The following is a 23426-nucleotide window of genomic DNA, read 5'->3' on the forward strand; positions in this document are numbered from 1 at the left end:
TATATTTTTTCTCACTCTATCCGCCAATACAGTTTCTGTATGGAGATGATAGTGTGGTATAAAGTGTCTTTTATTTTGAAAGGAAGTCATATACATCTATGTAAGTTATAAACTGTTTCAGCTAAAGCTCTGATGTAAAACCGTTAAATTCCTGATCTGGTTCTGGTTTTCACTCTGTCTGTGTGATTAAATCAGCTTTAATCCTCATAAATAAAAGACATTAAACAAAAGTATGTAACTTCTTATACTTATTTCAGATACTTTAATAGTTAAATCACATGAAGTGTTTCTGTTGCAGTTGTTTTGTTTTCTGTTGTGAAAAAAATAAAGGAAAAGTAAAACAAAATAAAAGTTCCAAACATTTCTTGACATCTTTTTTAATGAAATTTATGACCAGATATCTAATTTTCTAAACATAAATCCACTAATAAACACAAAATGACTATAATAATAGGAAGTAAACAGGAAAAAACAATGGTCAACTTGGTCAACGTTAAATGTCTTCAGCGATCACATTTTTATGTTGACGTCACAGCAGAAAGTCACAGAATACATCAGTGATCCGTGAGGCAGCTGGTTCATTATTGATCATCCGTTAGCATTAGCATTAGCATGTATTGTCATGATCTGGAGTTTATGACAAACACGTCTAAATTCAAGTTCAGCAGGATTGAAAGCAGCCTGTTTCACTGTTCTGGATCTTTCATGCTACGGTCACAAACACAACTGCCACCGCGTGATGTGGAAGCGTCCGCACAATCTGCTAGATTTCATGCCACCGCACGATTTTTATGGTTTGATCATGAATGTTGGTAGTCTGGTGGCTGTCAGACGTGCAGAATGACCCTCTTTTTATAAACCCCCGGGTACTGGGCGGCTGGCAGCCCTTGACACGAACAGCCGCCGTCCAAAGACATTTACACATCGTCCAATCAGAGCTGCTGCCGGCCAGCGATTTCGGTTTTAGTAATGGTGTTACTGTCTGTCACTGGACTGCCACCAAGCAACCTCAAGATGTGCCCAGAATGCCACTGACCAATGCCAACTTTGAAAGAAAAAGGGTCCAAATTTGAACTCTTTTAAATTCAAATTCAAAATCAAATTAATTATATTTATACAGCACCTTTCATCCAAAAAAAAAGAACAGCTCAAGGTGCTGTGCATAAAACAAACAGAAAACACCAATCCCTATTCATGCAATAAAATTATTAAATCAGCCCTGCACAATAAAATACACCAAAACAAATACAAAAGAGAAATGAATAAGTAGAAACCTTAAGAAGAGATAACCCAGAAGCCGCCATCTACCCTGTCCTCCTGTTGGCCGTGGTGTCAGCATAGACACAAACACCCCAGCTAAGGGTGAGAAAAACACTTGCGAACAGTCTAACATGGTTAAAAGACATTAAACAAATAAGTATGTGATAAAATATCATGAAACATAAAAATATGAGTAAAAATTCTAGATTAAACAAATATGTATCAGATAAAATATCATAAAATACAGTAATAGTAAAATAGAGTACTGAACCTGATCATAATGATAAGCATCCATTAGAGTTAAAATAAATTCTAGCTTAGAAAAGATATAATATGAAATTTAATTAAAAGCTGAATTAAACAGGTGTGTCTTTAATTTCTTTTTAAAAAACCTCTACAGTGGATGAGGCCCTCACATCCTCAGGTAGGCTGTTCCACAGACGAGGTCCATAGTTTCTAAACGAGGCCTCGCCTTGGTTTTTTGTCCTGACCATGGGGGCCTTCAGCAGGCCTGCACCTGAATACCTAAGGGCTCTGGGAGGTTCATAAGTTAAAAGCAAGTCGGATATAAAAGAAGGACCAACACCATTAACACTCTTATAAACTATTAAAAGAATCTTGAAATCAATCCTGAAGCAAACAGGGAGCCAAGGCAGAGATTTAAAGATTGGTGTAATGTGCTCCCTCTTCCTGGTTCTCGTTAAAAGGCGGGCAGCAGAGTTCTGGACTAGCTGCAGGCGATTGAGAGTGGTTTTATTTACACCAGAAAGGGCATTACAGTAATCTATCCTTGATGTGATAAAAGCATGGATTAAGATTTCAGCACTGGCTCTAGAGAGAAAGAGTCTCACTCAGATATTCCTCAGCTGGTAAAATGCAGATTTAGTTACTTGGTTCACATGTTGGTCAACGCTCAGATCTGCATCTACAACAGTGGTTCTTAACCTGGGTTCGATCGAACCCTAGGGGTTCGGTGAGTCGGTCTCAGGGGTTCGGTGGAGCCTCTGCTGCGGAGGTTAAGACACACCGACTCATCATGTCTGTATGCAATGGTATGCCCCGCTTTGCCATCACTTGGGGTCAAATGATCATGTGACATTGCTTGGCCAATCAGTGCTGCTAGGAATTAAGCGCACTCAGGAGTGATTCAACGTGTGAATGTTGTCGAAGTACATCGTGTAATTACTTTCTTCATATTTTAATCCATACAAACTATGTCGAGCAAAAAAAGAAAGTGGTCAGACAAATATGTACAATATGAATTCTCATGTATCACAGAACGGGATGGGAGTTATGAGCAATCCTTTTCGAGGATGCTGGACATAAAAACAAAGAAAAGGAACAGACTTTGCCCTGAAAATGACATGAGAGTAGCACTTGCCAAGGTGAAGCCACGCATATCTGAACTGGTCTCTCAAAGGCAACAGCAGAAGTCACACTGATATGCAGGTATGTCATATGTTGTTAGTTCATGCACAATGTTGGTTTTGTTCTGCACGGTTCAATTTGTGCACCAGTAGAAAAACTATATGTCTTGAATTTGGAAAACAAAATCATTTTATTTTACACTGAAGTAGGGTTCGGTGAATGCGCATGTTAAACTGGTGGGGTTCGGTAGCTCCAACAAGGTTAAGAACCACTGATCTAGAATCACACAGAGGTTCCTTACTGTATCACATGTGGTCATAGAATTGGTTGACAGATAAAATGGAGCCCTATCTCTCTCAGCCTCAGATCCAATTACCAAGACTTCAGTTTTGTCTTGGTTGAGCAGCAAAAAGTTCTCTCCCATCCACATTTTAATATCTAAAATACAGTTTAGAACTCTATTCATGGGTTCAATATCATCAGGAGACACAGCTACATACAGTTGAGTGTCATCAGCATAGCTATGGAAGTTAATGCTGTGTCTCCTGATGACATCACCAAGAGGAAGCATGTAAAGACCAAGGATAGAGCCTTGGGGCACCTCACATGTCAGTTTGTGCCTCCCAGATGAAAAGTCATTTAAATTAACAATGAAATCTCCATCTGTGAGGTAGGATTTAAACCAATTTCAAAGCTGACCCAGTAATTCCAACCATGTGGGGAAGTCTGTTTTAAAGGATAAAGTGGTCAACTGTGTCAAAGGCTGCACTCAGGTCCAGTAAGACTAAAACAGATACTTTCTTCGTGTCAGTATTGGACCTGAGACCATTTAAGACCCTGACAAGTACCATCTCTGTTGAGTGGTGAGATCTAAAACCAGACTGAAACGGTGTTGTTTTCATTAATAAAATCATTCAGCTGAGTAAAAACAAGCTTTTTCTAAAATTTTACTTAAAACGGCATGTAGAAATACGACTGCTGCCTCCCAATAACAAAACTTGCATTTAAGGTGCCGCACGGTAGCGTTTTGGGATATGTGACCGTAGTCTAAGTTGATACCAACGGATTGATGATTTTCACTTTTTGACAAGTTTGACTGAAAAACCAGTCAATACCTGTCTAATAAAAAAAGCTTTTTTTGGTATTTGTTCCCATTTGGCTGTTTGGCTGTTGAGTCATTACGAAAACAGAAATGGAGCCGAAAGAGACCAGAAAACCAATAATATCAACCCTGTTTTCCTTACCAAGAAGGAGGGTCTTTGGGCAGGGGTGCCCAGTTTAGCTTAGTTTGCTTCGTTTAGCTTAGCAATTACCTGTTGAAATTTATGACTTTGTGTTTTTATACAATTACCGACATGAAGCCCATTGAGACGACAATTGTTTTAATATTGGGCTCTATATAAAAACTTGAACACGTCTTCAAGTTTGATTCCTCCCAATGTTCCTTTTCCGGCTATTTGTTCCACTTTTCAACCAAAAAGCCTCACCAACACTGTTTTTCCTTACTGAGAAGGTGGGTCTAAGGGCAGAGATGACCAGTTTAGTTTAAGTGTCCGGGTCCGTGGAGGGTCAGGGAGAGGAGTGGCTGAATCTTCAGGGGAGTACAGGTGTGTTGTACAGTTACCTTGAGGCTTGTACGTCCACATCAAGGGACCTCATGAAAATGGAACGTACCATTGTTGTGGGTGTAGTAAGTGTATCGTGAAGTATTCGTAAGGTTAATGGAATTTGAACGCATTTATGACGTACAGGTGATGATGTCCTACCGTGTCCTTACACACACTCTAGTCGTTAGTGAGTTAAGAGTACTGACTCCTTACTGACTGCATGCAAATCCCACACGCACGTGCACGTGATATGTAAGTGCTCGTAGGATGTTTACATCGTCCAATTTCCTCATTTCTAACAGTGAGGTTAGAATCACGTGAACGGCACTAACCTGCTCCCTGCGCAAGATTTGGGTGTTGATAAGCAGAAAAATCAGTACAATACGCCTGCATCTCACCTACTTCACCCTGACGTGTCGTAAAAATGTTCACTGTCCGAGCGGTACTGATACTTTGGGCGTACCTGTTGGACCATTTTTTCCCCACAGACAGTCCATCCCAACCCATAAGGGCTGTTGGGACGAATGCATTAGCAATAGCAAGAGATGCAGCCACATTCCTAAGTAGGAATGTCAGCTGAGATTCTGGACGTTGTAACCGTCAAATGGGTTTTGGGACAGGTCCTTTAATGAAGAGGTCATCACTTTGCCCTGGGGGACTGAACCAAGGATTCAGTCTATTAGTGTTGTACCTTTACCTCCTTTTGGTGATTGTGACCACTGGGTTGTGCAGCTTCTGTTTCATTTCTGCACAATTTGAGACAGAAGTCGTCCAATCGGACTTCATGAGGTTGATGGTCATTATTGATAAAGTGAGAATTTTTGCTGCCATCTTGACTTTTTTTCGCTGATACACTGTTTTTCACAATGTTACAACATCAAAGATTTAACGGCTTCATCCAGGAGCTAAGTTAAACTTTTGTGGTTCTTTTGGACACAAGTTTGGAAGGGTTTAGAGACATTGATCCACCAAAGACGAGGTTTTTACTCTGTATGAGCTGGGATACTCTTTGGTGTAGTGGTTAACATCCTTTCCTCCTTAGTGATGTTCAAATCTCAGCTGGGTCCTCTGGGCTCCTGCAGAGAGGGAGCATTAAAATTAACTCGTGGTCATCATTTCATCTGCATGCTGTCATTCTGTTACAGAAGCCTTCACAAAACAGCATCAAGACATTCTGATGAACTTTGCTTTTTGCTGGTTTTCTTCTGGATTTCCACCAATTCTTTAGCTTTTCTAGATATTTGTTTTTTTCTAGTTTTAAACTAATTAACAAACTAAAGTGATTAACTCTGACAGCAAAGCAGAACCAAAGTAATCAGTCGGTCTCTTTCTACAGAACCTTGATCTCAGTACAGTTTAGACTAGGCCTGCAAAATAAAAAGCAAATTTATCGTTATTACGATATTAAGCACATACACATATCGCAAAAGACAGTAAAAATTGCAATAAATGGTTACCTTAAGTGTGCTAAAACAATCTTGTCAGCTCAAAGTATTTAACCACTCAAATAAACCCTTTAATGCATTTGACCAATCAGATAAACCTCTATTATGTTAGATGTTAGCCTCCTATGTAGAAGAGTGTCATTTGGAGTATAATTTAGGTTATGCTGACTCTTATTTCAATTAAACTGTTGCAGTCTAATTGAAATGATGTTTTGGGTTGTTTTGCTATTTGTTCATATAATGTGCCCTTCTTTAGACACTAAACAGTATTCTACGGTAGCCGAGAGGTGCAAGACATGCCTACATTAAAGAAACAGCAACAACCCAATTTACCCCCTTCCTCATATAATCTCTTATTAGGGAGATGGGGGGGGGGGGTGTTGGGTCAGCCTGTGTTGCACCTTGGGGGGAGGAGCTACTTGGTAGTGGTCCCCCTCCCGTGGTTGCCGTGTGGAATGTCCCCCCCCTTTCGGTATTATTTGCACCTTAGACATGTAGGGCCCTTGGTGGGGGGGGGGGGGGGGGGGGTGCTTGGACATCACTGCCAGCAAGCAGCAGATGTGCTTTTAGCGCCCTACCCGCCAATTTTAACTGCACTTCCTTTGTACATACATCCTTTATTTACAACATAAACACAAACTCATGCACACACACACCCTCACTAACACACACACATGCATTTCAGTCAGACAACTCTTGCAGTAAGAAATATTTATTTGACATTTTTCCACATTCTTTAAGTTGGCATTCACATATTTTCGTTTGGCATAAGGCTCCGTTCAATTTCATAAAACTTCCATAAAATTCCATAAAATTTCCATTAAACTTTCGGGTAACAAAACCCCCCTTTACGGAGCCCACAGGTGGAAGCCGGGGAGGAGGGTGGGGCAAAGAATGAGCGCTGAAGGTAAGAAAGAATGAACAACTGCGCACCTGGCTTAAATAGGACGCTGAGCAGGTGAGTTAATTAACTGAACCGCCCTAGGGTATTTACCTGAAAAACACTGCTGCGAGTATCTCCCCGAAATACGATAAATCGTCATTTCAGTCAGACAACTCTTGCAGTAAGAAATATTTATTTGACATTTTTCCACATTCTTTAAGTTGGCATTCACATATTTTCGTTTGGCATAAGGCTCCGTTCAATTCCATAAAACTCCATAAAATTTCCATTAAACTTTCGGGTAACAAAACCCCCAACACTAAAATCATCCAGAAGAAGAGAAAATGTAAATGTATAATCAGTGTGTAATAAAATGGGGTTTGTTTTTGGCAGCATTCCATTTTCATTTCATTTCCCAGTATGACTGCTATGTGTGACCCGGCACCATTGACCGTTTGGGCCGCCCCCGTTCGAGTACAGCGCCACGAAGGGAACATGCTATCTAGTGGATCTGCTATGTGTGACCCGGCACCATTGACCGTTTGGGCCGCCCCCGTTCGAGTACAGCGCCACGAAGGGAACATGCTAACTAGTGGATCTACTATGTGTGACCCGGCACCATTGACCGTTGGGCCGCCCCCGTTCGAGTACAGCGCCACGAAGGGAACATGCTATCTAGTGGATTTGCTATGTGTGACCCGGCACCATTGACCGTTGGGCCGCCCCCGTTCGAGTACAGCGCCACGAAGGGGACATGCTATCTAGTGGATCTGCTATGTGTGACCCGGCACCATTGACCGTAGGGTCGCTCCCGTTCGTGGAAACCACTAGAGGAACATACTATCTGAAAGAGAGAGGGAAAGAAATAAAAGGGGAGCCAACATAAAATTACTTATACCTGATCTTAGAACGTAAGCTCACTTCCGCAAAACGCTGTGCAGAACTATAATTTAAACCGCCAAACAACCCGTATGATACACTAACTTAAAATCCAATCAAAGCTTCCAATGGCGTATGACATGCTTAACAGCCATTATTCAAACTTCTATTAAACTAAGAACAAGTTTGATGGCCATAAACTCTTCCATTTTGGCAACTATATATACATGCGCTTAACATCCATTATTTCGAAGCTCCCAACGACAGTACCACGAACGAGCTTAATAGCCATAATTTTCTCCATTTGGCATACCAATTATAAGCGCTCAAGGAACATCCATATAATTGAGGTTCCATCCCAATATTAAGAACGAGTTCAACGCCCATAATTACTATGCTTCATTGGCATACTACAAACAAATGAGCTTAAGAACCAGATTCAAGCTCCGCGCATACTATGATACAACTTAAAGCAACCTAAATTTTGAGGCTTCCACCTGGCTATAATTTTCTTTTAACATCTATAATCGAAGAATTTACATTCATTCTGCGGTTGACATTGATTAATTAATTCAGTCAGAAGTGTCATTGGAATGCAGAGGAGGTCCAACGCCCCGTCACTTTCAGTGCAGCAATAGGTACGTCGAGCAGTCATCGTTGCAGCACCAGATCAAGGAATGCATGGGTGACATCATTTCCTGGAAACGGAGAAGCTGATCAGGGCGTAGGGGTTCGCAGGCTCAGGATGCGATGCATAGATAAAAACAAAGCAGTATTAGTCTTGACAAGAATATATAAATAACCCAGAAACTGATCAGTTTCAAAATGATTGAGATAAATTCAATAACAGTGCTTTTAAAAAACAAATCTGAGAAAGTGAAATTTAGTAGATAGTTAAGGTAAAGACCCATTGTGGATTTATCGCACCCTAGAAACCACCATAATTACAAATTCCAACAGTGAAATGATAGTGAAATATATGACCTGCACGAAATCTTAACACCAATTTTTTATATACTCCAATGATGAGAAAAGTAACCTTTGACAGTTTCAGAGGGACGCACCTTCAGGAGGCCATCGAGGAGTAGGAGTAGTAGATGGGAAGAGTAGCCAAGAAGATTTGTAGATGAGGAAGGTCAACATCCCACGTAGCAAAGGATTACAGCTCGGCTGGATTTGATGCCTTGTATTTGATATTAGTGGTTCTCAAATTTTTTTTTTTTTTTTAATTAGCCAAGGGCGACTGGATACTGCAAAAGAGAACTTGAGAGCCATGAGGGATCATAGGTTTTGATAGTATTTTTGCTAGACTGGACCTTAAGCATTTAGAGGCGGAGTATAACAAGCCTCTAAATGGGGATGCATCTAGCAGAGTGTCATCTGCTTAAACAAGGCAGATAGAAGACTGACTTGTGGACACAAGATTTAACTCTTGAACTAAGCTTGAGAGCGCAAGTGATATATTTCCTACGGTCAGGGTAGAAGTTGCTCAAGGTGTTATTTAAACATTAACCAAGTCAACCGATGACACAATACTATCATTCAATATTGAAACAGCCTTAATATAATCTCCAAGGATGAAATAACCGGACGACCCCTTAAAAACCATCAGAGCTGTAGATTCTGGCGGCCGGACAAACACAAACCACTCTTCTTAAATCCTTTTCCCCCAAACCAGAAGGCGCAGACTCAGGAGAACAAGTGGAGGGAGCCTGAAGACACAACAGGTATCACAAAACCACTCCAGGCATAGAGAGGGAAAGATCAAACGCAAAACACGAAAATCCAGAACAGGAACACGTGGCCCAGGATCGAACTACCCAGAACAAGAACACAAGATGAACGGATGACCATAGGACCAAAGCTACAGCAAATGTCAGGTGGCCCAATCATTGACGAATCATATCCAACCAAAATTTGAATAAACGACATGCTGCACAAAAGATAGAGATGACAAAATGGGGAGAGACAAGCATCAATGAACCACCCAAATCTATAGAAGAAAAATAAATCCGGACGGGTGGAGGACCATACATTATAGATAACGTGGAAACCCAATTTTGAAAATAAAGTTTTTCCACAGAGATTCAAAAGACCAGGGATACAGAAGAAAGTTGGCCACCAAGAAATCATCAATAACATGCAAAATGAAGGGCACCCATCGCCTACAAATATCCAGTACAGGGCGATAAAGGCGATTTTATGAGGACTGCCACGACAACGGAAAGGTAAACCGACAAACACCTCGAGCGCCAACTGAAGGCCAAGAGACGCCACTGAGAGGCATAGAGGCAGAACAGTGAGACCATCAGTGATAACAGTCATCCTCAGCCTTATATCCCGTTCGGAGGAAAATCGTGGAGACAGCATGGGGAGCTGAAGAAAATTTATACCAATCCTGAAGGCGCATGGGGAACCAGGCCACTGATGCCCAGAAGATGAACTGCGAGGCGCTAACAGGTCCAGATCGAGTCACGTCAACCTGAAAACTTCCCAGGGCCACCCTTAGTGGCGGCTTTGAAAACGATGCCCCGGAAGAATCCATCACATAGCCCCCACAAACCTCCAAACCAGAGAGAGAATAACAAATTAACTGTCCAGCCGAGAAAACAAGGCCGCGACGAGACTAACACATTCAATAATGTGGCCGACGCAAGTCCCTGAGGACAGGGCAGGACCCACTGGCGGAGCAGAACCAGATGCAGAAGGTGCGGGGCAAGGAACGAGGATCGCTGAGTGAATAAAATGAGCCATAGACGCTGCATAAGAGAGACCAATCATATGGAAAATGTCCACAGAGCAGAGACGGGTCCAAGAGACACTGATTCACATTATGACTAGCTAGCAGCTACAACAACGAAGAAAATAAACAGAAGAACCCCCATAACAATAAAGCCAGCATCGAATTAAAAACAGTCAAGATTCACGCTCAGCTCCCAAAGAACAAAACAGCAACAGAAAAAAAAAAAAAATGCTAAAATCCACGACAAATTCAGCCAGCATGAGAAACCTGTCAAAACGAGGACCGCCAGCCTTCACAACCACAGAAAAGACCCCACAACCCCTGAAACGACAACCGGAGATGCAGAACTACGTAGCAGAAAAGGAATCAGAAGTGCATCACGATGGACCATGAGACAAAACTACAATTCCCAGGGTCCTTAGGGGCGTGACGTCACCGAAGTAAACAGGAAGCAAGACGCAGCCTTAGAAAACTACACGGGAAAAGTACCGCATGACGCTCACCGTGGATAATTGGGGTGATCACGGCAGACGAGAAGACCCGGACTGCTCCTGATCGGGGGGCACGGACATCCCGAACATCGCGGAAAGCACACCCCCTGCAGATGCACGCGACCGCGGCGAAACAAACGCGCCGTGCGCCATCAGCCGCCCGCTGATCGGAGGAGAAATTAAGGAGAGCAGACGCGGCGAAACGAAAACCCCACATCAGAAAGATGGGGATCATCCATCCGAAGGACGGGGGAACACAGCAAGACGCCGAAAGAGACGGAGACCCGCGGGCTCGGAGACCCGCGAAGAATGAGCGCTGAAGGTAAGTAACAATGAACAACTGCGCACCTGGCTTAAATAGGACGCTGAGCAGGTGAGTTAATTAACTGAGCCGCCCTAGGGTATTTACCTGTAAAACACTGCAGCGGGTATCTGCCCGAAATACGATAAATCGTCATTTCACAAGGAAGGAGGGACCTAGGACCATCTGTCCCCTACCCCATCCCTGGTAGGGGGTACTGGGCCGTAGGAGATGGTCAGGTGTGCCGTGGGAAATTGCTCTCATTAACTGATCTAAAAACATTTTCCATCTCCAGGAAATCAGCTCTTTGTTCATCCAAACAGGCCCTGATAAAACACTGAGTAGTTAGGAAAATGAAAGATCATAAAATACTTTTTTCTTTGTGTTTATTGATACTATTAAAGACATTTTTTTTAACTTGTTCTGTCCAACAGCTGGGCAAACAGATGAAAGTTGAACGCCTCTTGTGTTGGACATATATTAAAGACATTTCGATAAGAATGACGGTACCGCGATTTAGCCGCAACTTCAGCTGTTCTAGGAAAAGTCCCGCCCCTTTAACTGTCTCCACCAATCATTCTTGGAAGCTTAATCACATGTCATCAGTCTGACCAATCAGAAGTGGTTAAAGTCTTCACTTCCTTGTTCTGATTCTTCTCATAAAGTCTCTCAGTTCCAACAAAAATACCAGCTAAAGCTCGTCTTTAGCAGTGGAGCTTTCCACAGAATCCGGTGTCAGACCGTGGAATAAGTGAACAACACAATGAAGCTCAGAGTAGCGAATCTGTCTGCCATTACTACATCTCCCATGATGCATTGGGTTAAAGTGACAGGGATTCAGCATACAATGAGTCATTCTTGTTAAACGTCTTGAAATAGCAACAAACACACATCAACCAGTTTTTGAATATTCTTGATGAAATCAGAGGTCAACACTTTAGTTCTCCTTCAAGGTTTGTGATTCTTAACAGCCAAACATCCCAGAGTTTGGTCCAAGTCATCTTTCTAACTGAAACACTTTTGTAATAATGTCTGGATTATTTTAGATGTTAAACTTAAGAAGAAGTAATAACAACATTAAAGAAACAGGATTAAGGTGAAGTTGCCAACAGACACAATTAAACTAAATTAAAACAATTTAATCATCTAAAAAGAAATAAAACATTTTTGTTAAAGTTTTCAAAGACTTCATCTTTGATTAAGACAAAAGAAAAACGAATAAAACTTCAACGTATTCACTTCTTGTGTAGCTACAGAAAATAAAAATATAATGTTAATCTTTGTGTAACTGTATCAAATATGCAGTGATCATATTGTTCAAAAAATTGCAGTTGCCTTTGCACTGACATTGAAAAAAAAAATTAAACAACTATTTATAAAGAAAATATTTGTTTTTTCTGAGGTTACATAAAATTGCATGTTAATAAACTGAAGGGAAAAAACAACTACCAGGGTAAAATTTCAAATATTTTGGTTGAAAATTACTACTGAAAACTAACTTAACTTTTATTACAACTTTTAGAAAAAACAGCTGCAGCTTCCAGCTATTTCTGCCACAATTATCACAAAAATGCATGTGAGATTGTGGAGGGACTGTAGATGAATACAGACTATGAGTTTCTCCTTTTTTTAAGTTTGGATGCTGGTGTGCCGCGGGATTTTTGTCAAGGAGAAAGTTTGCCGTGACTCAAAACAGGTTGAAAAACACTGACTTAACGGAAAGATAATACCATTAATACCAGAAGTGATGCAAAAACCTTATCTTGTTAAACACTGTTTTAATTTATCTGTAGTAATTCAATAAAAAAATGTTTTTGGACTGTTTTATGTATTTAAAATCTTCATTAAAAAAACAGTAATATATAAAAGTAAAAAATCATACACAATTCGTTGTATAATACGTCACTTCAAGGATTGTTGTGTTTCTGGATTTGTTAATTTGTACTCAGATTGTTTTAGTGATTCTGTATTTTGGTAATTTGCAGTCGGATTTGCTTTTATGCTTCAGGACTCTGTAGTTTGTTCTGTGATTTGCTGTTGTGTGTCAGTATTTGTTCATTTGTTCTGGGATTTGTTGTTGTATCTTAAATGTTTACGTGTCTTGCTCCTCTCAGCCACTGTAGTATTTAGTTTAAGATAAATTAAATTAAAAATGTTACCACTTGTTAAGAAAATGAGGATCAAATCAGAAAGAAAATTAGGTTTTAATTTTGTCTGAACAAATGGATGAATGACATAAACATGGTTCTCACCTCAGAGGGATGGAAGCAGAGTTTGGTTGGTGATCAGTTCTGTTTTTGAAAAAAGAGATTAGAAGTTAACAGTTCCTTTCAGTAAAAACATAAAAAGGTCATTTATTTATGACTGACCTCCAAAAACGTAAAAACGCCAGGATCACCCCAGCAACAACACCAAAAACACCTCCAACTATGGCAGAGTAGTCACCAAAACTCAGATCAGATCCTACAGGACAGAAATGGTGAAAAAGAAATATGAAGAAGTGAAGAATTGAAAGTAAAAAATCTATGAATTACAATGAAAAGTCAAATGTGGCATTTTAATGTATAATCATTAAAGTTTATGACCCAAAACAATGACAAAAACATTTGCTGTAATCTTTATCAGTATCAACTATCTTTTTAATGAATTGTTGTGTTGATAAATAAAACTGAGGAAAAAAAAACTTTGATGATCAGAAAGTATCAAACTAAAAAAATTTAGAAATATTTGTTAAAAATTCAACAATTTTCCCGCAAAGTAAATGTAATCCACGTCGTGTTAGATCATATTTAGCTGGTTACAGGTTTGAAAAAACAGTTTAGTTTATTCTGGACTAAACCAGCAGCTTACTCTCCGTCAGGGTGACGTCAGAACAACTGAGCAGCTCAGGAAGACAGAAGGAGTAGTTTCCTTCATCCTGGTTGGTGAAGTTGGTCAGTGTGAGGGAAGCGATTCCATCCTTAAGGTACTCTGTGATCAAAGAGGTCCTGTTGAAGAACCTCGAGTCTTGATGGTCTAGGTAGTCCCACAAACTTGGATACCGGTGAACATCCTCTGTTCCATGTTTCCATTCCAAGGTCTCATGCGTCAAGTCAAATGGAGGTTTAACTCGACATGACAGAACCACGTCCTGACCCAGAAATGCTTGGACAATCGATGGAAAGCAGACCACTTTAGAAGAATCTGAAGAAAAAAAACAGGGATGGTTATTTCACCAACCAGGGGTCACTCAAACAGCTGGTGGGGGGGGTGTCAGCCTGTGATGCGCCTTGGGGGGAGGAGCTACTTGGCAGTGGTCCCCCTCCCATGGTTGTCGTATGGGAATGCCCCCCCCCCTCCCCTTGGTATTAATTGCACCATAGACATTTAGGGCCCTTGGTAGGGGGGTTGCATGGACATCACTGCCAGCAAGCAGCAGATGTCCTCTCAACGCCCCACCTGCCAATTTTAACCGCACCCTTTAAAACAACCCTTTACCCCACAAAATATACACTCCAACACACACACACATAAATGCAAACACACATACTTTACACAAGGAAGGTGGGACCTCTGACCATCTGTCCCCTACCCCATCCCTGGTAGGGGGTATTGGGCCCTTGGCAAGGCTGTTGTGTTCCTTGGGTGCTGGCTTCCTGGGCCCGGCGGCCCTCTCTCCACGCGGGGAGGGGGATCCCTGAGCTTTCTAGCAAGACCAGCAGCCGGGGTTCACATCTTTTTTTTTAGATCAATCAGCTTTTGTATGTGAGTCGGCCTGAATTTGATCAAATTCCCGCTGTAGAGTCTAAATTTAAAGGATTGACAACAGACTGGCACACGCGCACTAGAGCGAACAAACCAGTTGTTGTGGGAATGCCGGAAGGCCGCCGGGCTGCGGGGAAGCCTCCGCACCGAAACACACAAGAAAAAAAAAAAACAGCAGTTAGGGAAAAAAAGATACAAACAAAAAATAAAACAACAAAACAGAAAAAAGAAGGTTGGGCGGGTAAAAGGTTTCCTATAAAATTATTATTGCTTCACTTTAAAGCTCGTTTTGTTACGTTTTTATATATTTTAGTATTTAGTATATTTAGTATATTTATTTAAAGTGTGGATGCCATGCTTTGAACAACTTTGTCAAATAAAAAAGCCTTTTAAACGCTGATTCTATTGATACCAATAGTTAGCGTCGAAAAAAATCCGAAGCATATGAATAATAGACATCTTTCGAAGGAATCAGAGATTTGAATTTGCCGCTGAGAGCGCAGGCTGGAAGTGAACCCGATATGACCTGTGACGTCATGAAAGGCATTGACTTTCGCAGTTCCGCTTCGGACAGCATGTAAACAAAACAGGTAGTCTTCGTTTCTCTCGTGTTTAAATCTGTTAATCATCAACATGCCAAGACGTTGTGTGGCAGCTGGATGTAGCAATACATCTAGTGAAAGTGTATCTGTGTATAAATTCCCAAAACAAGAAACGCTGCTGAAAAGGGGAAAATTCAAGAAGGTGGACGGCGAAGGATTTTTCCCTCCAGATCTGCAGGAGAGAAGTCTGCGTTTTCGAAGGGACAAAAACCGGGACACAAACGAAGAATTTTGAACGGAGAGTTGGGAGGAGGATCTTGGCTTCTGAGTCGAGGAAAGGCGGGTGAGCTGGAAGCGAGCGAGCCGTTTTCTGGGTCGGAGAGGACGGCGCTGGAGTCGGGAGCGGAGGCTGCTAAGCTAGTGTGCATCACGATGGATCACATTGAGGCGAAGTAGTCGTGTTTTCTGTTGTCCTTGGATCCAACTGGAGTATTTCAACGCACTCAATGTTTTGCAAGAGAAGCAACAGGCCTGCAACGTTTTTTTTTTCTTTTGCTTTTGAGGTGCCGGTACCGTGAGTAAACTGAACTGTGTGTGTGTGTGTGAGCGCGCGCGCACGAGAAAAGGTTTCAAACGGGTTCAAACAGGTAAAACTGTTAATGTTCCACAGTTGTTAATGGTATACAGTGACTTTGTTAACTAAAGAGTATTAATATCTGGGAAACTTTTATTTTGTGACATTTATTTTGTAAATTGGGTTGAAAACCAGTGTTTACCTTTGTTTAGATTAGGCCAAAAGGGGACATTTTGAGTATATTTTAGGGTAAGTGGAGTAATTTAATTTTATACATTTTTTACTTAATTGGAGTGGTTTATATTTTTTGTTGGGGTATGAATTTATATTTTATTTACCAAATTATAATTTATTAAACAAAGCTTTTGCAAAATTTGGCTAAATATTGAAAGATCTCTGGAGTCTCTTATTTTCTTATTAGGAGACACGCTTTGATTTATCAGGTGCACCTTTTCTGGTATCCACCTGGACATTGTTCGAACCCAAGCACCCACCCCCCTACTCTAAACTAACAGGAGGGCTCCACGGGTGCTACATAAAATTGGCAACTAACCATGCCGTGTTCTGGAGTCTAGCCGAATCTTCATGCTGGCTATCGTCATCGGCATCACTAGACCTACTACTTTCTGCTATATCCTCCTCACTTTCGCAAAAGGGTTCGAATCGATACGGTTGCAAAAGTGACTCATCATCATGATAATCTCCGCAACTTTCCTCTTCATCTTTCTGTTCATCTGATGATAAATCGCTAATAGAGACGGTAGCATCACTCTGTGCTTCGCTATCGGTGCTAGCCATGTTGTCTGCCTTTCGTTACGTCACAAACATGGCGGCGCGAAGTCGGCGGCCGTCCTCGTTGTTTATATCGCGTTTTTCGCTATTTATTCTTTTTCGAAAAATATTAAAAACAATCGCAACATGAAATAGAGACTATTTACTATATTTTGGCTTATTAAAATAGGCCATGTCACCCACACTTTAAAAGAATTGTGATTTAAATACATTAAAATGCTTTTTGCTTAACTACCTTTTTTGGACTCGGTGTCATAGATTTAACTTTTATTGTAGAATAATTACAGTTGAATGAAAAATTGTATTTGATAATTAATGTCTGAAATATATGTAGAGCCTTTATCACCCCAAACATTTAGGCCTTCTTATTCTTAGATGAAGCTATTTTGTTTTTTGCTTTTAAATGTGGTTTACCGACAAACTACTTTGCTCTAACAAGTAATTTTTTAATTCAAGAATGACCCCTTTTTAGGTCAACTTTGACATTAAATGTGATGATAATAAAATATATGTTTTTACTTCATGCGTTATCGTGAAGAAAAATGTGGGAGCTTGGTAAAAAGTAAATTAATTAAAAATAAGCAAAAAAAAGTTGCGTAAATGATTACCAAGCTAACAAAAAATGGAAGTGTTTCTGTTTTAAAAGTTGTTGCATCAGACTTTGCTTTTTATTCGGTCGAGGTATTATTGGCCGAACATGTATTCAGATGTGGAGGAGCTGTCAGAGGTTGTTGAAAGCATTACAGCCAAAAGTAAAGACTTATATGGGTTCAGTGAAAGCCTCTCGACCTCATGAAATTCTAATGATAGTTTTTACTGCATGACCTCTTACGAACATCACCACCAGAGCAGAAACGAAGATGACCTCACCACCTTTCTCAAGTTACATTTGCCTACAATACAACTGTCCATTAATCAACTGGTATGACCCCATATTTTCGGATGTTTGGCAGAGAACCAACGTTACCAGTGGATTTTTTATTGGGAAGTGACACAGAACACGATCTCCCTTTGGACGAATGGCTTTAGGGGGAACGGAACTCTGACTGAGCTGTGGCCTATGAAGCGCTGCGCTGAAAACGTGAGGGCACAAAGAGACCTGAAGATGCAGGATCAGTGTCTGGCCCCAGATTTTGAGGAGGGTGATTTCGTGTAGACTAGGAATCATGAAGTTAGGGGAAGGAATACAATCCAAGTCTTTTGGGACCCAACTCCCTATTCCATTAGTTATTTTTCAGGAGGTCAACCTGAAAAACAAAGGGCCAACATTCCAACCCACATAATTTGCCTATGTCAGCAAACGTCTCTGTGGACCCACATCGTCGGGTCGACGATGCACTTTGAGGGGGGGAGATGTGATGGGAGGCACCTGAGGATGTTGCTATACACACAGTGCAGAAGTTGATGTGTGGTTGCCATGGTGCTAGTTTTCTGTCAGAAAACCGGGAGCAGCGTGAGTTGGCTCGAGCCTAGAGTGCGGTAAGACTGCTTTTATCCTTACCTGTGGGTGATATTTTGAAGCAGTGCTTGATGTTTCATTTTTATTTTTATTTTATGACAGGATCACGGCAGACGTAGATCCTGTTTTACCAGGTGTTTACAGACTGGCGTGAGGTTTTGCGATGCACCAGGTATTTACACTTTTATCACAGCAGAGGTATATTTTAAACTATGGGAAAATCATTTTTCTTATCAGAAATGTTTTAATATGGTGTCTTGTGTTTTTAGTGGTGGAATACTGTTCCCTGCTGTCCTGTTTGAGTTTTTGGATTTGTGTTTTGTTTTTCCGCTCCTCACGGGGCTCATTTTGCATTATTGACTAATTCAGTGCAGGAGTGGACGACTTCTCTTACATTTTGTTTGTCATTTTTGTTAAAGTCGCTTTCCCCTGTTGGACATTATTTCTTAATCAGTGCCGTGTCTGACCGAGTGTGCTGTGCATCACAGTTTTCTTGCATGTTTGAACATATTATTATTGTTTTTGCATTGATTGTGATTTTCATTTCTGCACGTTTACTGTGGTGTAATCAGTATGGTATTGTACTGTAAATAATGGTGATCCTGTATTAATAAAACTTTTAACTTGCTTCCCGGCAGTTATCCTTTTTGCTCGATGCAAAAGGATTAGGACGAATGGCATGTTTAACGGGTCCCGAAGGGATAGGGTTTTACTTTTACGTCAGTGGCTTCAGAGCTAATGTCCAAAACATTAGAAAAAACGAGAAAAGGTGGCTTAAGAATGTTGGAAACCCCCGGAGTACGACAGTGGAAAAATACCAGTACATCTGCTCCTCCCCCTGCAAAAGAGTGCAGACGCTTTTTTCCCTGCTCCTGCCGCTTCCTGCTTTATTTGCTTTTCAATCATTTAATTAATCATTTTTAATTATTTTACCTCATCCACAAATCCTGGAATATCAGACTGGTCATCCTTTTTTGTGACTTCCATCTATACAAATCAATATTTTTACGTCTGACAAGCCAGCGACATGTCCGGAAGAGGAAGAAAAACAAACTCCCACTGTGAACGCTGTCGGATCTACCAACAAGAAATAAAAGAGCTACAAACACGGATATTTGGCTTGGAAACTGAAAATGGACTTCACAAGACCCTTCCAGTGACATCGGGTGGTAAGAAGCCCACTCTTACTACAAATGAGAAGAATAACAGTGACATAGACCTGAGTGATGTTGTGTCCTTTCCAAAACTTTGTGCGGAGGAACTCTGTGTTAAGCCAAAGCGTAAAGATGACAGAACATCCGAAATAAAGCTCACCAACAGATTTTTACCCCTAACACAATGTGATGTTAAAGAACAAAGTGAAATTGGACCACAGAATAGGAGTCATAATGTTGGCAACAAAGCACAGGCAGAAAGAAAATCTGTGCCAAACGTCAAGGTCAGAGATACGCTGCTGCTTGGAGATGGCGCTATCAGTGGAGTCAGCCACAGAAGAATGCAAACTTTATGTTGCCCAAGTTCTACTGTTCCAGTGATTACAGGACTCTTATATAAAGTCTTGTACCAAGGAGTTAAACGAATAATCATCCATGTAGGTGCTGTCGATATCAAAAAAGAACAATCTGAACGTTTGAAAAAAGACTTCATCAAGTTATTTGAAGAGATTGACAAAGTAGAGGTTGAAGCATTCATCAGCGGACCTCTTCCTAACATCGATGGGGTGTCACTCAAGTTCAGCCGTCTGTTTCAGCTGAACAATTGGCTCTCCAGAGAGTGTGCTTCCAGAGGAATTCATTACATTGAGAACTTCAATACATTCTGGAAACGAAAGGACCTATTCATGGGAAGAGGCCCACACCTGAACAGAGATGGAGCAAGAGGGTAAGTGAAGAACCTCCTCCACGCTCTGGGGCATAGAGGCCAAGGCCCTGAAAAGGCAGTAAGGAAGGACCGAGCCAGTGTCCCAGGAACCACATCACAACGGCAACAACAACTACCTCCACCACCACCACCGGTCAAAGACTTGGATCCAGCAGCACCAGCACCACAACCACCTCCATCTAAGGACTCAGCTGCACCAGCATCACAACAACCACCGCCAGCTAAGGACCCAACCGCAGAACCACAACAACAACCACCAGATTTGGCCCCAGAAATACCACCATCTGACCAGCTCTGGACGCCCCCTGCTACATCTACTCCCAGTGAAGACTCACTTTCCTTTTCGTCCCCCCCACTTTCACCCATGGCCCTACCTAGCCATTTTGATAGCCTCATTAAGTCAGGAATTAAGATGGCCCCCCTAACACCTGTGAGCCTCACACCACACAGGAGCTCTCCTACCCCTCCAACGCCCCCTCCTCATCCTTCACCCAAAGTCCCTCCAACACGTCCTTCATCCAAAGCCCCTCCAACAACCCCCTCCGTCGTTCACCCAAATCCCGTCCAGCTCCCGCTCCTCCTGGTCCATCACCCAAACTACCCTCAACTCGACCTCCCCTGCGCGCCTCTAGACGTGCTATCCCCCAGAGCTAGGATGAAACGGGCCCCCAGTGTCCTAGGAAAGGTTATGTCAAACTGGGGCCCTGTGATGAACAGCTTCCTTCTGGTGCTATACCTGTAGTTGCACCACGTAGAATGCAAAAAAGGGCAGTTAGACTGTCCAATCACAGAAATCTAGTTCACATCCCTTGCAAGAAGGTTTTGACCAGTCCCAAGGAAACTAATCTCAAACTTGCTGCACTCAATGTCAGATCTTTATGCAACAAATCATTTTTAATCAATAATCTTATCTCTTCTTTTAATCTTGATTTTATGTTTTTAACTGAAACATGGCTTGACAAAAACACAGGAAACATAGTTCTAGTCGAATCAACTCCCCCCAACTACAAACATGAATCGGAAATTCGAGAAAATAAAAAGGGTGGAGGCGTTTCTGCACTGTTTAGAGATAATATTGCAACCCGCAGACTATCATTTGGTGTGTTTTCATCATTTGAGTATGTGTCCTTTAAGATTGAGTTAAAACAAACTCCTCCCTTACTCTGCATAGTCATGTACAAACCTCCTCAGCACAGCCAAAGTTTCATTGATGATTTCACTGAAATGCTCTCAGTTGTGTGCACAGACTTTGATGGTTTAGTCATTACAGGTGATTTTAATGTTCATGTTGACAATGTCAATGACAGAAATGCAAAAGAGCTCAATGGTGTCCTTGAAACCTTTGATCTAATTCAGCATGTGAGTTGCCCCACCCACAGCAGAGGGCACACTCTGGACCTGCTCATCACAAAGGGGGTTAATATTCACAATGTCAGTGTGGTTGATGTCGCCCTCTCCGATCATTTCTGTGTATTCTTTGACCTGTCTGTTGCTCCCAAACCACCGCCTGGCCCTGCAGTTGTCCAAAGGAGACAAATAAATGAGAGCACTAGGGCACAGTTTGTAGAAATGATAGACCTTGAAAACGCCTCTGGTGCCAATGTTGATGAAATGCTGAATTCTGTTACTTCTAGCATCTTGAATGTTCTGGATGCCATTGCCCCTATGAAGGTTAAATTGAGAAAACATAGACAGAAAGCTCCCAGTGCTCTGCGGCACTGTTGTTTCTGTGCCCTGACTAGATGTCAGGGCACAGAAAAAACAGTGCCGCAGAGCTGAGCGAAAGTGGCAAGTCAAAACTCCAGGTTCATTATGAAATGTATAAGGGGGAGTTGTATGCTTACAACCAGATCTTATGCAGAACAAGGGAAAGGTACTTCTCTGAAATCATTGAAAGTTGCAGCAGCAACTCTCGTGTCCTGTTCACAACAGTAAACAGATTAACTAACCCTCCAACCCAGCTACCAATAGAACTGGTTTGCACACCTAAATGTAATGAGTTTGATGTATTTTTTAATGACAAGGTTCAGGGCATTAAAAAAGCCATCAACTCCACAACACATATAACTATCCAACGGCCACCTACTCACTCTAAGCTGACTCACTTTATACCTGTCACTGACCAAACTGTCCAAGAGACCATCACCCGTCTGAGCTCGTCTACATGCTGCCTTGATGTGTTACCCACTAGATTTCTAAAGTCTGTCCTGAACAGTGTGTTGCCATCAATTACTCAAATAGTTAACATGTCTCTTCAATCTGGAATATTTCCAGAGGCCTTAAAAACTGCAGTCATTAAACCCCTCCTGAAAAAGAGCGGTCTTGATCCCACTGTACTGAATAATTACAGACCTATCTCTAATCTGCCATTTTTAGGAAAAGTCCTTGAAAAAGTTGTCTACCAACAGCTCACTGATTTTCTCTTATTAAACAATTCATTTGATGTTTTCCAGTCAGGTTTTAGACCCCATCATAGCACAGAAACTGCTCTTATCAAGGTAACCAACGACATCCGCCTGAACACTGATGATGGCAAAGTCACTGTCTTAATCCTGCTAGACCTGAGTGCTGCCTTTGATACTGTTGATCATGGGATCCTTTTGCACAGACACCAAGACTGGGTTGGCATCTCTGGATCTGCCCTAAGTTGGCTCAAGTCTTATCTAGAAGACAGGAAATATTTTGTTGAAATTGGGAGTTGTGTCTCAGACTACATGGCCTTGACTTGTGGTGTGCCCCAGGGATCGATCCTGGGACCCCTTCTGTTCAACCTCTACATGCTGCCACTAGGGCAGTTAATACGCAGTAATAACATATCTTATCACAACTATGCAGATGATACTCAGATCTATGTGTCACTGACAGCAGGTGAATATGGGCCGGTGGATTCACTCAGCCACTGCCTCCAACAGATCAGTGCGTGGATGCAGAACAACTTTCTCCAGCTAAACTCAAACAAGACCGAAGTTATTATTTTTGGCCCACAGAAACAAAGAGAAAGAGTCAGTAGCTACCTTCATTCTCTGTCTCTTAAACCCTCAAATCAAGTCAGAAATCTAGGGGTAATCATGGACTCTGACCTGAACTTTAACAGCCATATCAAGTCAGTAACATCAGCGGCATTTTACCATCTGAAAAACATTGCCAAAATCAAAAACATAGTGTCAAAACCAGACCTGGAGATACTTATTCATGCATTTGTCTCCAGTAGGTTAGACTACTGTAACGGCCTGCTCACCGGCCTCTCCAAACGAGCTGTAAAACAGCTTCAGTACATCCAGAATGCTGCTGCTCGAGTCCTGACCAGAACCAGGAAGTATGATCACATTAGTCCTGTGCTCAGGTCTCTGCACTGGCTCCCTGTACCTCAAAGAATAGACTTCAAAGCAGCTCTGCTTGTGTACAAGTCTCTCCATGGCCGAGCACCAAAGTACATCTCTGACATGTTGGTGCCATA

General features: G+C 41.6%; 2 protein-coding genes across 4 annotated transcripts in view; one reads left to right on the forward strand and one right to left on the reverse strand.

Moving 5' to 3' along the window:
* Positions 1-23426, forward strand: part of LOC111949261 (myelin-oligodendrocyte glycoprotein-like) — a 150101-nt gene that overhangs the window by 81103 nt on the left and 45572 nt on the right. The gene's annotated exons all lie outside the window — the stretch shown is intronic.
* Positions 1-23426, reverse strand: part of LOC110017036 (CD276 antigen-like) — a 58099-nt gene that overhangs the window by 28707 nt on the left and 5966 nt on the right. The window contains exons 6-10 of one of the 3 annotated variants that reach the window (XR_013650870.1): positions 14507-14860; positions 13828-14160; positions 13347-13440; positions 13230-13268; positions 362-5311 (exon numbers count right to left, since the gene is read on the reverse strand). The exons of 1 other annotated variant lie outside the window; for it this stretch is intronic. The gene's annotated coding sequence lies outside the window, so the exon portion shown is untranslated. Of the gene's footprint in view, positions 1-361; positions 5312-13229; positions 13269-13346; positions 13441-13827; positions 14161-14506; positions 14861-23426 lie in introns of those variants that run through there. One more of the 3 variants, XR_013650869.1, reaches the window with a different exon arrangement.

This window comes from Oryzias latipes, chromosome 18, assembly GCF_053564925.1.
Source record: "Oryzias latipes strain Hd-rR chromosome 18, Olatipes_Hd-rR_3.1".
Classification (NCBI taxonomy): Eukaryota; Metazoa; Chordata; class Actinopteri; order Beloniformes; family Adrianichthyidae; genus Oryzias; species Oryzias latipes.